This window comes from Lepus europaeus, chromosome 19 (assembly GCF_033115175.1).
Source record: "Lepus europaeus isolate LE1 chromosome 19, mLepTim1.pri, whole genome shotgun sequence".
Classification (NCBI taxonomy): domain Eukaryota; kingdom Metazoa; phylum Chordata; class Mammalia; order Lagomorpha; family Leporidae; genus Lepus; species Lepus europaeus.
Window position 1 is genome coordinate 810,513 of NC_084845.1, and position 15,205 is coordinate 825,717.

Below are 15,205 nucleotides of genomic sequence, written 5' to 3' on the forward strand. Positions count from 1 at the left end.
TGATGGTTTCTAAGAAGGGATTTGAAATTAGCTCTGAAAAACATGTGATGTGTTCACACTGCTGACAGTGATAAATGTTTGTTAAGGTACTTACCCAAAAAGGTGGGGTGAACAGGAATAACTGGAGAGCTTGATTTTTGGGGGGGTCTAAAACGGTTAGAGTGTCAATAAAAGATTAGCAGGGGCCAGCGTTGTGGTGTAATTGATTAAGTCACTGCCTGTGACACTGGCATCCCATATGGGTGCTGGTTTGAGTCCCATCTGCTTCACTTCTTATCCAGATCCAGCTAATGGCCTGGGAAAGCAAAGAAGATGGCCCAAGTGCTTGGGACCCTGTACTCCTTGGGGAAACCTGGATGAAACTCCTGGCTTTGGCCTGGCCCAGTCCTGGCTGTTGTGTTGTACCTGAGTGCAAACAAAGGAGCACTGTTCGGTAGGAAGTCAGATATGAGCTTATGTCTGTGTGACATAAAGGCCTAAAGAGTTGACATCTGGGTCCAGCATATGCAGCTCAAAGTCATCCCAATAACCTTATCTGTATCCTGCCCTGCTCCTCCTACCCAATAACCTGCTAGGTGGGGGTCCACGCCCTTCTGGCTGATAATCTCCCAGGTGCATTTCAAATATGCATCCTGCCCTGCCCCTTCTACCTGATAGATAACCATCCTTCCTCTAAGGCTCCCCTAAGGTGGGGCAACGCCAGCCAGGCTTCCCTCTGTCTGATAACTTCAGGGGGAAAACTCAGATAGGAGTTTTTCTATTTACACTCAAAAAGTCCTTTGTCCCAAGAGGAGCAGAGGTGGAGAGGCAAGACCCTTCCCCTAAAAAACCCCCAGCCTCAACCAGACTGCACGCTCAGCTCTCTGCCTCTATGCTGAGCCACCCGCCTGGCCTGCCCAGGTGTACTCTCTCCACTCAACCACGTAACCCCGCTCTCCCCCAGTCTGAGCCACTGGGCACTCTCTCTCAGGTTCTGTCTAGAGAGGTGCCTATCCGCTCTTACAGATGTCCTACCCTAATAAACCTTGCTATTTTACTTTCCACTACTCTCTGTCTCACGCCTGAATTCTTTTTTGTGTGAAGACAAGAACCCTGCCATTCACCAGTAACAGTACCACACATTGATAAAATTTGATGGTCCTTTATTGCTGGCAGTGGAGAGTGGGCTCATGCCCTAAAGAACTCTCAACCCTGAAGCCCAAAGCAACAGGGTTTATAAAGGCAAAAACCACAGAATTGGGAGGAGAATACATGGTTGCTAGGATTGGGGGGAATACATGGTTACTGGGGTCAAACTGACCTAAAATCTATGCAAAACTAGTATCAATTATAATCGTAATACCAGTTATGATCTTAACAATTTCAATTATAATCTTGACATTAATCCAGGTATTGGTTTTAATCATTTGTAGGACATAGATAAATTACATTTTTATCCTTAACCCAGGTGCAGCCTATCCACTTACAAGCTTGAGCGATCATGCTAGGGGGTTTCTATGCTCTGCCAAGTGTGATGTAGTGGACTGCAATTGTCCGACTTTTTTAGATCATGGTTTCAGACCAGAGTCTCACGGTGTAGAGGGGCACCTTCCCAGAATGGAGTCTTAATTTCTCCAAAAGGGAGTCCCTACTGTCAAGGTGCTACTTCAGTTGGAGCCATTTGGGGAGTGAACCAGTAGATGAAGATCTCTTTTTCTCTGTGTCTCTTCTCATCTGTGTGTAATGCTACTTTTCAAATAAGTAAATAAATATTTTTAAAAAGTCTTTAAAAAAGAAAGATGAGCAGAAGACACTGAGGTCTAAGAAGCCAGAGAATGACATGGGTCCAGCTCCTTTGCTGAGGGAGCACATCAAGAGATAAGCCCCAGGGACTGACAGATATATATATATATATATATATATATATATATATATGAAAAAATTATAAGGGCCTTACTAGTAATTCAGTTAGAACTTTGATTCCTGCATGACTCTAAATGTTACCTCCTAATTATTTGATTCATAGATAGGATTTTTAAAATACCAGGTATTATGTGAAAACTTGAAAGCTAGAGTAAAATGAACAATGTTTAACTTTCCTTATCCTCATCCACTTTAGGTAATTCTTTTTTTATATTTTTTCTTTTTTCTTTCTTTTTTTTTTTTTGACAAGCAGAGTGGATAGTGAGAGAGAGAGAGAGAGACAGAGAGAAAGGTCTTCCTTTTTGCTGTTGGTTTACCCTCCAATGTCCGCTGCGGCCGGCGTATCGCGTTGATCCGAAGCCAGGAGCCAGGTGCTTCTCCTGGTCTCCCATGCGGGTGCAGGCCCCAAGGACTTGGGCCATCCTCCACTGCCTTCCCTGGCCATAGCAGAGAGCTGGCCTGGAAAAGGGGCAACCGGGATAGAATCCGGCGCCCCAACCAGGATTAGAACTCGGTGTGCCGGCGCCGCTAGGCAGAGGATTAGCCTGTTGAGCCACCGGTTGAGCCTGTTGTGCTGGTTTATAGAAACATTCCAGAGTATTCTGTTATGTTGACAGAATTCAGATTATTTCCCATTAATAAATTCACATGTACTTGTTGCCAGCTACTCTCATTGTTCCTGGGAAAAATAATGAATTTTTTCCAGATCATAAGGACTGATAAATGGAAATCCGTTCAGACACATTAAAAATAGATTTGGAAATCACAGTGATAGTTCAGTTGAATTCAAGTAAGTTGAATTTTAGTTATAAACATTCCAAAGATGTGCAGAATACTTCAAAGAATAAATAATATTAAAAGTAAGCATATGGAAAATCAGCTAGGAGACGCAGAAAATATAATGTAGGGCTCTACTTGAATTAAAGACTGAAAAAACCTTGAATACCTTACAAAACTACATTTGAGTTGGCTCAAATGGTTGTCCAGTGTTTCCCTAGGAAGACATGCAAAGGTACAGTAAGTACATCTTATTTCCTGTATTCTTGATGCCCTGAGTGGGATAATTTCAATGCCATATGCCCTCAATTACCTGCTATGTGGAGTGGTTATTCTACAGACTGTGACCCCTACCAAAATCACCGCCAGGTTCCAGGCATCTTGGGATACAGCCTAATCCCTGAACCCACTGAGATTATTAAAACTAGCTAACCCTAAACCTACTCACCCTTCCTTGCCAGTTACTTCCTGCAAAAGCCACAATTGAAACCTCTTCCCATTCTTTCCCATCAGTTCCTCTGCTTAGTGAGGGATTCTGGTTCTTTCCCACAGGGTCCCCCTACCAGGTGCATATGAAATTTCTTCCTTTGTCACAGTTTTTCTGTTTCTGCATGCCTTGATATACCTGATTAAAATACATTCCAGGGGGCCGACGCTGTGGCATAGTGGGTAAGGCTGCTGCCTAAAGTGCCAGCATCCCATATGGGTGCCGGTTTGGACTCAGCTGCTCCACTTCCAATCCAGCTCTCTGCTATGGCCTGGGAAAGCATTGGAAGATGGCCCAAGTCCTTGGGCCCCTGCACCCGTGTGGGAGACCTGGAGGAGGCTCTTGGCCCCTGGCTTTGGATCGGCGCAGCTCCGGCTGTTGCAGCCAACTGGGGAGTCAACCATTGGATGGAAGACCCTTCTCTCTCTTTCTCCCTCTTCTCTCTGAGTATAACTTTGACTTTCAAATAAATAAATAAAAATCTTAAAAAAAAAAAACAAGCAGAAGAGAAAGAGAACTGCTGAAATGTCTCCAGGATATACCAGCCACCTGTGGCTTAGAGGGCAGAATAAAGAGATGCACCCATTATGCTGTGGAAACCCATTTACGTAGAATGCAAATGGGAATATAATGTTTTTTTCTAAACAGCAGTTCAGTGTCAATGGAAATTTTATTCTCATTATGATAATATGTATAATACAAATTCATGTAAAATACAACATAAAATACAGTATTTTTTAAAGAAAAATATTCCACTAAAACCACACGAATTTAATGCTAGTTTTCATACTTCTATCTGTATTCACACAGAAAACTGCATCATACTTTTCCATTGAAACATTATAAAGTTTTTTCTCACAGCAGTATATGATTTGAGCCATATGTCATTTCTTTTTAAGATTTATTTACTTATTTGAAAGGCAGAGTTACAGAGAGAGAGAGAAGGAGAGGGAGGGAGAGAGAGAGAGAGAAAATCTTCCATCCGCTAGTTACTCTCCACACGGCCTCAATGACCAGGTATGGGCCAGGCTGAAGCCAGGAGTCAAGAGCTTCTTCTGGATCTCCCATGAGGGTAGCAGGGGCCCAGGGACTTGGGCCATCTTCCACTGCTTTCCCAGGTGCACAAGCAGGGAACTGGATCAGAAGTGGAGCAGCTTGAACTCAAAATGGTGGCCGTACAGGATGCCAATGTTGTGAGCTGTGACTTAACCCGCTGAGCCGTTATGTGCCATTTCTATAGTTCACAGTTTCAAACAATACCAATAGGACAGTTTTCAAATAATCTCAGATACACTTCTAATAGCTGTGGTTAAAAATTAAAATTAGGAGCCGGCGTTGCGGCTCAATAGGCTAATCCTCCGCCTAGCGGCGCCGGCACACCGGGTTCTAGTCCCAGTCGGGGTGCCGGATTCTGTCCCGGTTGCCCCTCTTCCAGGCCAGCTCTCTGCTATGGCCCGGGAGTGCAGTGGAGGGTGGCCCAAGTGCTTGGGCCCTGCACCCCTGGGAGACCAGGATAAATACCTGGCTCCTGCCTTTGGATCAGCACGGTGCGCCGGCCGCAGTGCGCTGGCCACGGCGGCCATTGAAGGGTGAACCTACGGCAAAGGAAAACCTTTCTCTCTCTCTCTCTCTCTCTCTCTCACTGTCCACTCTGCCTGTCAAAAAAAAAATTAAAATTAGGAGCCAGTGTTGTGGTACAAATGGGTTAAGCCCAATGGAAGGAAGACCTTTCTCTCTGTCTCTCCCTCGCACTGTCTAACTCTACCTGTAAAAAAAAAAATGGGTTAAGCCACAGCTTGGGCTCTTGCATCCCACATGGGAATGTTGGTTCAAGTCCTGGCTCCTCTGTCTCTGATCTAGCTTCCTGCTAATGCTCCTGGGAAGGCCCAAATACTTGGGTTTCTGCCATCCACATGGACCTGAATGGAGTTCCTGGCTCTCAGCTTTGGCCTGGAACAGCCCCAGCTGTTATCAGCATTTGGGGTGTGAACCAGAGGGTGGAAACTTGCTCTCTCTCTGTTTTTCTCTCTCTGCCTCTCCCTGTCACTCTTACTTTCAAATAAATAATAAATCTTTAAAAAAACTGAATTTACCAAAATGAAAGTTACATAAAAAATCTAGCCTACAGACTATTCTGTATGTTTACTGTAGTTTTCTTATGTTCGTAAAATAACACTGGTAAATTCTTCCACTAAGTTACAATAATCTTACAAATTTAACTTTAAGTAAAACAGAGATTTAGAAGACATAAATAATAACCATTTTGTGTTGAAAGCATACAAAAAACTCGATATATGTATGATGAGTCTAATGTGATGAGCATCTTAAGAACAGCAAGTAATTGACAACCACTAAACTAAGGCCAGTGATTATATCTAGGAAACTGGATGTAATGAGGAGAGTCATACAAAATCATCAAAACACAGATATTGTTCTTTAGGTTTGAGTTGACTAATAATTTGGCCTTTTTTATTAACCTATATACATTACTTATTATTTTAATATGTTAACTCGAAATGCAGCAAGTGCAAATAAAGAATTCCTCCAAATGAGGAATTTAAATTCATTTTAAGTAGCCACAGTAGAGTAACTAGTAGTTAATACATTATGTTAGGAAAATGGCACAGTTTTATCTGTGGTGCGATCTACACCCTGACACCATCCTAGGCTCTAGCCCCTGCTGCCATTGTTGGAAGCCAGGTGGCCACATGGCCCAACCACGGGTGTCAGGCCCACCCCCATCCTAAAGGGATTCGCTGCTCCTGCTTCCCTGCCAGCCCTCTGGCAAAGTTTTAAAAGGACCAGTTCCTGAACATGTGGTTCTCTCTCGCTCTCTTGGCTCCTCTTGTCTCTATTCTCTCTGTTCACTCTCTTCTCTCCTCACTAGCTCCTCTCCTGTCTGTTATACTCTCCTTCTCTCTTTTTCCTTCTTCGCCCCTTCCCTCTGGTCTGCTGGGTTTTCCCCAATAAGTCCTTTCCCTTACTCCGGTGTTTGGTGTGTTTTGTGATGACCTTATACATTACACGGCATTACTGCAACATGCCACATATTTCATTGCATGAATAGGAAGAATATGCCATCAGAAGGGATGTTCATCAAACAAAAGGAAGCAGCACGTGATCTATATCAAGGAGGTATCCAAACAACAAAGTAAAGGGGAAGAATGTCCACAAGAGAGCAATGCAACAGAGGAAGATTATGATCAGACTCTGGCACCCAATTAGGAAGCTTAATGAAGCCATCACAAAGAGGAGACAAGTAGAATCTCAGTGCTCAGACAAGAGAGGGAAAGACAAAAAACCTCTCAAGTGTACATGGCCATTTTATAAAAATGGTTCTGTTGGGGAAGGAAATGCAATTAGGGACCTGGCTGCTACGTCATTAATAAAGGATTTTAGTAGGTTGCAGCCCTCTATGCTATGGGTATACACTTTGGTTTAAAATAAGCACTGAACAGTTAAATAGGCTTTCTGATCCCTTGCAGTTCTTGGGTCCTCCTGCCCAGCTTTCTCAGTAGAATACCAAGACCATGACCGCCACTCCTGCTCACTTGGAATAAGAGCCACGGCAGAAAGGCTGCAGGCTCCTTTCCAGACTGCCTACTTACAACAGCCTGTCTTGCTCCAGGTGCTCTCCCCTGCTCTACAGCCTGGGGCCACCAGAATATCCAGGATTTCTCTGTGCTTGTCCTTCCCCAGGCCCTGGTCCTTGTGTTGGTGGAACTCTCCCAAACTCCAGGCCCTCTGTGTTCATTATCGTCTGAACAGAATTTGACACCCCCCCCCAATGTACACAAATGTTTAAACTGTAAAGCCTCAACAGTTAACAGATTAACGCTTGAGAGATCAAGGGTAGTGGGAAGAAGTGATTGGATTGGATTAAGTTACTAGGCTGGAGTCCCATGATTGATCATGGTGGCATTGTAAAGAGAGCACAGAAGGCGGATGAAGGGTGTGTGCCTCTGTTTCTTGGCTTGCCAGGTGACTGTCCCCTCAGCTGTCTTCCAGCCTCACCAGATGCCTGAATCAATAAATCCTCCTCCTTCCTAAGTAGATCCTCTCGGGTATTTTAGTTAAAGTAATGAAACTAATATTGTGCTCAAGCCTAGACACAGCCCAACTCCATTTTTCCATATTTGAGTATCTTGATGTCATCATTGATCACTGTTATTTGTAGCCGTTGCAGCCAGGCAACACTGAGTCTTGTTTATAATCTCCACATAAAAATCCTTTAAATGGTGGAATTTCAGAAGGGGCAGAGCCTGAATCTGGTATAGCGTTGGTCCCACTGTTAGTAAAATGGTACCATCTTCCTAAGCCCAGCCTGGCTGATTAGAAGTCAGGTGACCAAATGGCCCAGTCACAAGCATCAGCTCCACTCACACTTCCTTACCTCTGCAAAGCTATCGAAGATCTGTTCTGCCAGTACAGGCTGCTGTTCTCTCTGTGCATGGGGAGGCAGCCTGTCGGGTCTCCCCCACCCAATAATAAACCTATTCCCTCACTCCGGTGTTTTGTGGTGACCTTTCACCCACCCCACACAGGGATTTCAAGCTGCCCTTGTACTTGTACTTGGTTTCTCAGACCCAAGGCTCTCACTTCCTTGAGTTTTGTGGAATCTACAGTCCCCCAGGAGTCACCTGAAGATGAGTTTTTTTTTTATATGATTGTCCTATATTCTAAAAATTTTTTTCTTTTTATTAAATTTTATTTAATGAATATAAATTTCCAAAGTACAGCTTATGGATTACAATGGCTTCCTCCCTCCCATAACTTCCCTCCCACCCACAACCCTCCCCTTTCCCGCTCCCTCTCCCCTTCCATTCACATCAAGATTCATTTTCAATTCTCTTTATATACAGAAGATCAGTTGAGTATATATTAAGTAAAGATTTCAACAGTTTGCCCCCATATAGCAACACAAAGTGAAAAAATACTGTTGGAGTACTAGTTATAGCATTAAATAACAGTGTACAGCACATTAAAGACAGAGATCCTACATAATATTTTTAAAAAATTAATTTTCTATGCCATTTCCAATTTAACACCAGGTTTTTTTTTGTTCCATTTCCAATTCTCTTTATATACAGAAGATCGATTCTGTATATAATGAGTAAAGATTTCATCAGTTTGCATCCACACAGAAACACAAAGTGTAAAAATACTGTTTCAGTACTAGTTATAGCATCACTTCACATTAGACAACACATTAAGGACAGATCCCACAAGGGATGTAAGTACACAGTGACTCCTGTTGCTGACTTAACAATTTGACACTCCTGTTCATGGCGTCAGTAATCTCCCTAGGCTCTATTCATGAGTTGCCAGGGCTATGGAAGCCTTTAGAGTTTGCTGACTTTGATCTTATTCCGACAGGGTCATAGTCAAATTGGAAGTTCTCTCCTCCCTTCAGAGAAAGGTACCTCCATCTTTGATGGCCCCGTTCTTTCCACTGGGATATCACTAACAGAGATCTTTCATTTAGGTCTTCTTCTTTTTTTTCTTTTCCATGGTGTCTTGGCTTTCCATGCCTAAAATACTCTCATGGGCTCTTCTTCCAGATCCGAATGCCTTAAGGGCTGATTCTGAGGCCAGAGTGTTGTTTAGGACATCTGCCATTCTATGAGTCTGCTGTGTATCCCACTTCCCATGTTGGATCGTTCTCTCCTTTTTTGATTCTATCAGTATTAGCAGACACTAGTCTTGTTTGTGTGATCCCTTTGACTCTTAGACCTATCAGAGTCATCATTTGTGAACTGAAATTGATCACTTGGACTAGTGAGATGGCATTGGTACATGCCACCTTGATGGGATTGTATTGGAATCCCCTGGCACATTTCTAACTCAACCATTTGCGGCAAGTCCGATTGAGCATGTCCCAAATTGTGCATCTCCTCCCTCTCTTTTTCCACTCTTAAATTTAACAGGAATCACTTTTCAGTTAACATTTAAACACCTAAGAATAATTGTGTGTTAATTACAGAGTTCACCCACTAGTACTAGAACAACAACTACAACAACAACAACAGATACTAAAAAGGATAAAGTATTACATTGTACATCTAGAGTCAGGACAAGAGCTGATCAGGTAATGTTTCTTATAGTGTCCATTTCACTTCAACAGGTTTCCCCTTTGGTGCTCAGTTGTCACCGATCAGAGAAAACAAATGATATTTGTCTCTTTGGGACTGGCTTAATTCACTCAGCATGATGTTTTCCAGATTGCTCCATCTTGTTGCCAATGACCGGGTTTCATTGTTTCTTACTGCTGTATAGTATTCTATGGAGTACATGCCCCATAATTTCTTTATCCAGTGTACTGTTGATGGGCATTTGGGTTGGTTCCAGGTCTTAGCTATTGTGAATTGAGCTGCAATAAACATTAATGTGCAGATGGCTTTTTTATTAGCCAATTTAATTTCCTTTGGGTAAATTCCAAGGAGTGGGATGGCTGGGTTGTATGGTAGGGTTATGTTCAGGTTTCTGAGGAATCTCCAGACTGACTTCCATAGTGGCTTAACCAGTTTGCATTCCCACCAACAGTGGGTTAGTGTCCCTTTTTCCCCACATCCTCACCAGCATTTATTGTTGGTAGATTTCTGAATGTGAGCCATTCTCACCGGGGTGAGGTGAAACCTCATTGTGGTTTTGAATTGCATTTCTCTGATTGCTAGTGATCTTGAACATTTTTTCATGTGTCTGTTGGCCATTTGGATTTCTTCTTTCGAAAAATGTCTATTGAGGTCCTTGGCCCATCTCTTCAGTGGGTTGTTTGTTCTGTTGTTGTGGATTTTCTTGATTTCTTTGTAGATTCTGGTTATCAACCCTTTATCTGTTGCATAGTTTGCAAATATTTTTCCCATTCTGTCGGTTGCCTCTTCACTTTCCTGTTTCTTTTGAAGTACAGAAACTTCTCAATTTGATGCAATCCCAAATGTTAAGTTTGGTTTTGACTGCCTGTGCTGTTGGAGTATTTTCCAGGAAGTCTTTGCCTGTGCCTATATCTTGCAGGGTTTCTCCAATGCTCTCTAATAATTTGATGGTTTCAGTTCGTAGATTTAAGTTTTTAATCCATGTTGAGTGAATTTTTGTGTAAGGTGAAAGGTAGGGAGGGGTCTTGCTTCAAGCTTCTGCACGTGGAAATCCAATTTTCCAAGCACCATTTATTGAATATGCTGTCCTTATTCCAGGGATTAGTTTTGGATCTTTGATCAAATATGAGTTGGCTGTAGATGTTTGGATTGATTTCTGGTGTTTCTATTCTGTTCCATTGGTCTATCCATCTGTTTCTGTACCAGTACCACACCCTTTTGATAACAACTGCCCTGTAGTATGGCCTGAAATCTGGTATTCTGATGCCTCCGGCTTTGTTTTTGTTGTACTAGATTGCTTTGGCTATTCGAGGTCTTCTATGTCTCCATATGAATTTCAGCATCATTTTTTCCAGATCTGAGAAGAAGGTCTTCGGTATCTTGATTGGTATTGCATTGAATGTATAAATTGCTTTTGGGAGAATAGACATTTTGATGATATGGATTCTTCCAATCCATGAGCATGGAAGATTTCTCCATTTTTTGGTATCCTCTTCTATTTCTTTCTCTAGAGTTTTGTAGTTTTCATCGTAGAGATCTTTAACGTCCTTGGTTAAGTTTATTCCAAGGTATTTGATTGTTTTTGTAGCTATTGTGAATGGGATTGATCTTAGAAGTTCTTCCTCAGCCGTGGCATTGCCTGTGTATACAAAGGCTGTTGATTTTTGTGCATTGATTTTATATCCTACTACTTTGCCAAACTCTTCTATGAGTTCCAGTAGTCTCTTAGTAGAGTTCTTTGGGTCCCCTAAATAAAGAATCATATCATCTGCAAAGAGGGATAGTTTGAGTTCTTCCTTCCCAATTTGTATCCCTTTAATTTCTTTTTCTTGCCTAATAGCTCTGGCTAAAACTTCCAGAACTATATTGAATAGCAGTGGTGAGAGTGGGCATCCCTGTCTGGTACCAGATCTCAGCGGAAATGCTTCCAACTTTTCCCCATTCAATAGGATGTTGGCCGTGGGTGTTTCATAAATTGCTTTGATTGTATTGAGGAATGTTCCTTCCATACCCAGTTTGCTTAGAGTTTTCATCTTGAAAGGGTGTTGTATTTTATCAAATGCTTTCTCTGCGTCTATTGAGAGAATCATATGGTTTTTCTTCTGCAGTCTGTTAATGTAGTGTATTACGTTGATTGTTTTGCGAACGTTGAACCATCCCTGCATACCAGGGATAAATCCCACTTGGTCTGGGTGGATGATCTTTCTGATGTGTTGTTGCATTCTATTGGCCAGAATTTTATTGAGGTTTTTTGCATCTATGTTCATCAGGGATATTGGTCTGTAATTCTCTTTCAATGCTGCATCTTTTTCCGGCTTAGGAATTAAGGTGTGCTGGCTTCATAGAAAGAATTTGGGAGGATTGCCTCTTTTTCGATTGTTTTGAATAGTTTGAGAAGAGTTGGAGTTAGTTCTCTTCTAAATGTCTGGTAGAACTCAGCAGTGAATCCATCTGGTCCGGGCTTTTCTTTGTTGGGAGGGCCTTTATTACCTTTTCAATTTCTGTGTCAGTTATGGGTCTGTTTAGGTTTTCTATGTCTTCCTGGCTCAATTTAGGGAGGTTGTATGTATCCAAGAATCTGTCCATTTCTGATAGATTTCCCTGTTTGAGGGCATACAAGTCCTTGTAGTAATTTCTGATGATTCTTTTTATTTCTGTGGTGTCTGTTGTTACGTTTCCATTTTCATCTCTGATCCTATTGATTTGGGTCTTTTCTTTTTTTAGTTAGTTGAGCCAATGGGGTGTCAATTTTGTTTATTTTTTCAAAAAACCAGCTCCTCGTTTGGCTGATTTTTTGTAATTTTTTTTTGCATTCAATCCTGTTGATTTCTTCTTTGATTTTAATTATTTCTCTTCTCCTACTGGGTTTGGGTTTGGTTTGCTGCAGGTTTTCTAGGTCCTTGAGATGACTTGAAAGCTCATCTATTTGGTGCCTTTCCAATTTCTTGATGTAGGCACCTATTGATATAAACTTTCCTCTTAACACTGCTTTTGTTGTATCCCATAGGTTTTGGTATGTTGTGCTGTTATCCTCATTAACTTCCAGAAAATTTTTGATTTCTCTTTTAATTTCTTCTATGACCCATTGTTCATTCAGGAGCATGTTGTTCAATCTCCATGTGTTTGCAACTCGGATTCCCGAGTTGCTAATTTCCAATTTCATTCCTTTGTGGTCTGAGAAGCTGCGTGGTAAGATTCTAATTCTTTTGAATTTGCTAAGACTTGCTTTATGGCCTAGTATGTGGTCAATCCTAGAGAAGGTTCCATGTACTGCTGAGAAGAATGTAAATTCTTTCTGTGTAGGATGAAAAGTTCTGTAGATATCTGTTGGATCCATTTGGGCTATAGTGTTGTTTAAGTCTACTGTCTCCTTGTTGATCTTCTGTCCTGTTGATCTATCTCTGAGAGTGTAGTATTGAAGTCCCCCAGAACTATTGTATTGGTGTCTAAGTCTCCCTTTAAGTCCCTTAACAAGTCTTTTAAATAAACTGGTGCCCTGTAATTAGGTGCATATACATTGATAATCGTTATATCTTCCTGTTGAATGGATCCCTTAATCATTATATAGTGCCCCTCTTTGTCTCTCCTAACAGTTTTTGTGGTAAAGTTTATGTTGTCCGATATTAAGATGGCTATGCCCGCTCTTTTTTCATTTCTGTTGGCATGGTATATATTTTTCCAGCCTTTCACTTTCAGTCTGTATGAATGAAGATGAGTTTTTGTTTTTCTCTCTTCCAACCAGAGTTGTGATTTTGGCCAAGTATTTGTCTGCCAACCGCAGGTATTTCTTTGGAAACTGTGGGATCTGGATTCTCCATAACAGGACGCAGACTGGATTAAGGGAGATGGATTTGAGAACCGGAATGGGTAATGGGAGGGTCAGGGGATGAGTCACTCTAGAGAGTGAGACCCTTTCTCTCACCTATTTTTCCTAACTCATGTCCTTGGCATCCTTTCTGTCCTCTCAGGCTTCTGGCTTTCAAGGGTTGTGGATAAAGGAGTTACATGGTAATTCTTTACACATTCTGCTCAAGTTTGCTGTGAACTCAAAACTGCTCTTTAAAAACACTATTCAATCCTGGGAGAAAAAGAAAATATCCTACCAAACAATTGTGATAAAAGCTTTTATGGAGTGGGACAGGAAGGGGAAAAGGGGAAAAAAGGAAACGGAACCCAAGGTGAACAAAGAACCATCTTGGCTACATGAAAGCACAGCAGAAAATGGAAGCAGAGGAAGGACTGTGTTCCAGGAGATTCTGAAGTGTGGAGAGGCAATGGTTCAGGAAGGGGCCACTGAGCAAGCGGTGAAACTCTCACACACAGGCACAGTACATCTCTAGTGGGGTTTTGGGAGGAGTCGACTTCTGAAAATGATACCTCTACACCTACCAGATGCCAGTGATTCCTTATGAAGGTTTCACGTAAGGGAGCCAGGACAGCAAGTAGGTAAGAGGGGCTGGTGAGAGCAATTTTGGAGGATTACAACATTAGGATTTGTGGGTGAGAGATCCTCCTCCACAGGCTCTGCAAAGATGTGGGGCCCAAGAGCTGGCCCAGCAGGTATTGTTAGGCCATCACAAAACACACCAAACACCAGAGTAAGGGAAAGGGTTTATTAAGGAAAACCCAGCAGGCTGGAGGGAAGGGGAAAGGGAGAGAGGGAGGGAGGGAGGGAGAGAGAGAGAGAGAGAGGAGCTAGCAAGGAGAGAAGAGAGAGAGCAGAGAGAGGAGAGGAGCCAAGAGAGCCACATGTTCAGGAACAGGTCCTTTTAAAACTTTGCCGGAGGGCAGGCAGGGAAGCAGGAGCAGTGAATCCCTTTAGGATGGGGCTGGAGCTTGACACCAGTGGTTGGGCCATGTGGCCACCTGGCTTCCAACAATGGCGGTGGGGGCTAGAGCCTAGGATGGTGTCAGGGTGTAGATCGTGCCATAGATAAAACTGTGCCATTTTCCTAACAGGTATAAACTCTAAGATGCTATCTTGGGGTAGCATGTGGGAGGGCCAGTGAATTAGTGCTGAGGAAATTTCCAGGCAATGAGTCATCCATGTGGAAATACCAAAAGTGGGACTGCTTGGAGGTCAGAGCAGAAAGATCTGCCCCCAGGCCAACAATCCCAGAGAGTCAAGATGGGCTCTCAATGGACGTGGGCACCCACCCACTGGGTACCCAACCCACTCCCACCAATGCCTCTGTAGGAATCCAGCCCTGGCAGGCCCTAGCCCTTTTATGGCTGTGATGACCCTGCAACAGGCAAAGCCTCCCTCAATCCCTGGAGCCCCAGGTATTCCTAGATGTTGGCAGGTTGTGCTACTTTCTGCAGGCTCTTGGGAATGAGATTCCTACTCATTTGGTTTTTGATGGAATTCTATATGGTAGTTGGACAAGGTCTGTTTCCTTGCTAGTCCTTAGGTGGGTACTGCCTTTAGCCCGTGCAGCCTCCTCTATCAGAACCAGCAATGATATTCGATGGTATCACGCTACCTTATCTCTGAGTCTCCTATCATTGTTTTTCTTTATGCAGATTCTCTAAGTGGTTCATATTCATCACATCTGCAATGTTCCACTGGCCATAGGGCATGGACATCTTTCAAAGCCATTACTTTATGTTTTCCCTCTGGATCCAAATGTTCACATCTGCCCTGAATGCAAAATAAATGCATTTCATCCCGAGGTCCCCCAAAACTTCCCATCCCTTACAATGTATCAACTCAGAACCAAAATCTTATCCAACGTAATCTTTATCTAAGTTGTCTCAATCAGTTTGGGTGAGGCAGTAGGTATATATAACCTATCCTGGTTATATATTTATATATATATATATAATATAAATATATATATTTAACTTATTTAAATATATATATTTCTATCTGTGGACCATAAATCCAGAAAACTAGTTCTGTGCTTCCAAAACAAAGGTGGGACAAACCTAGGATCATAGTTCTAGG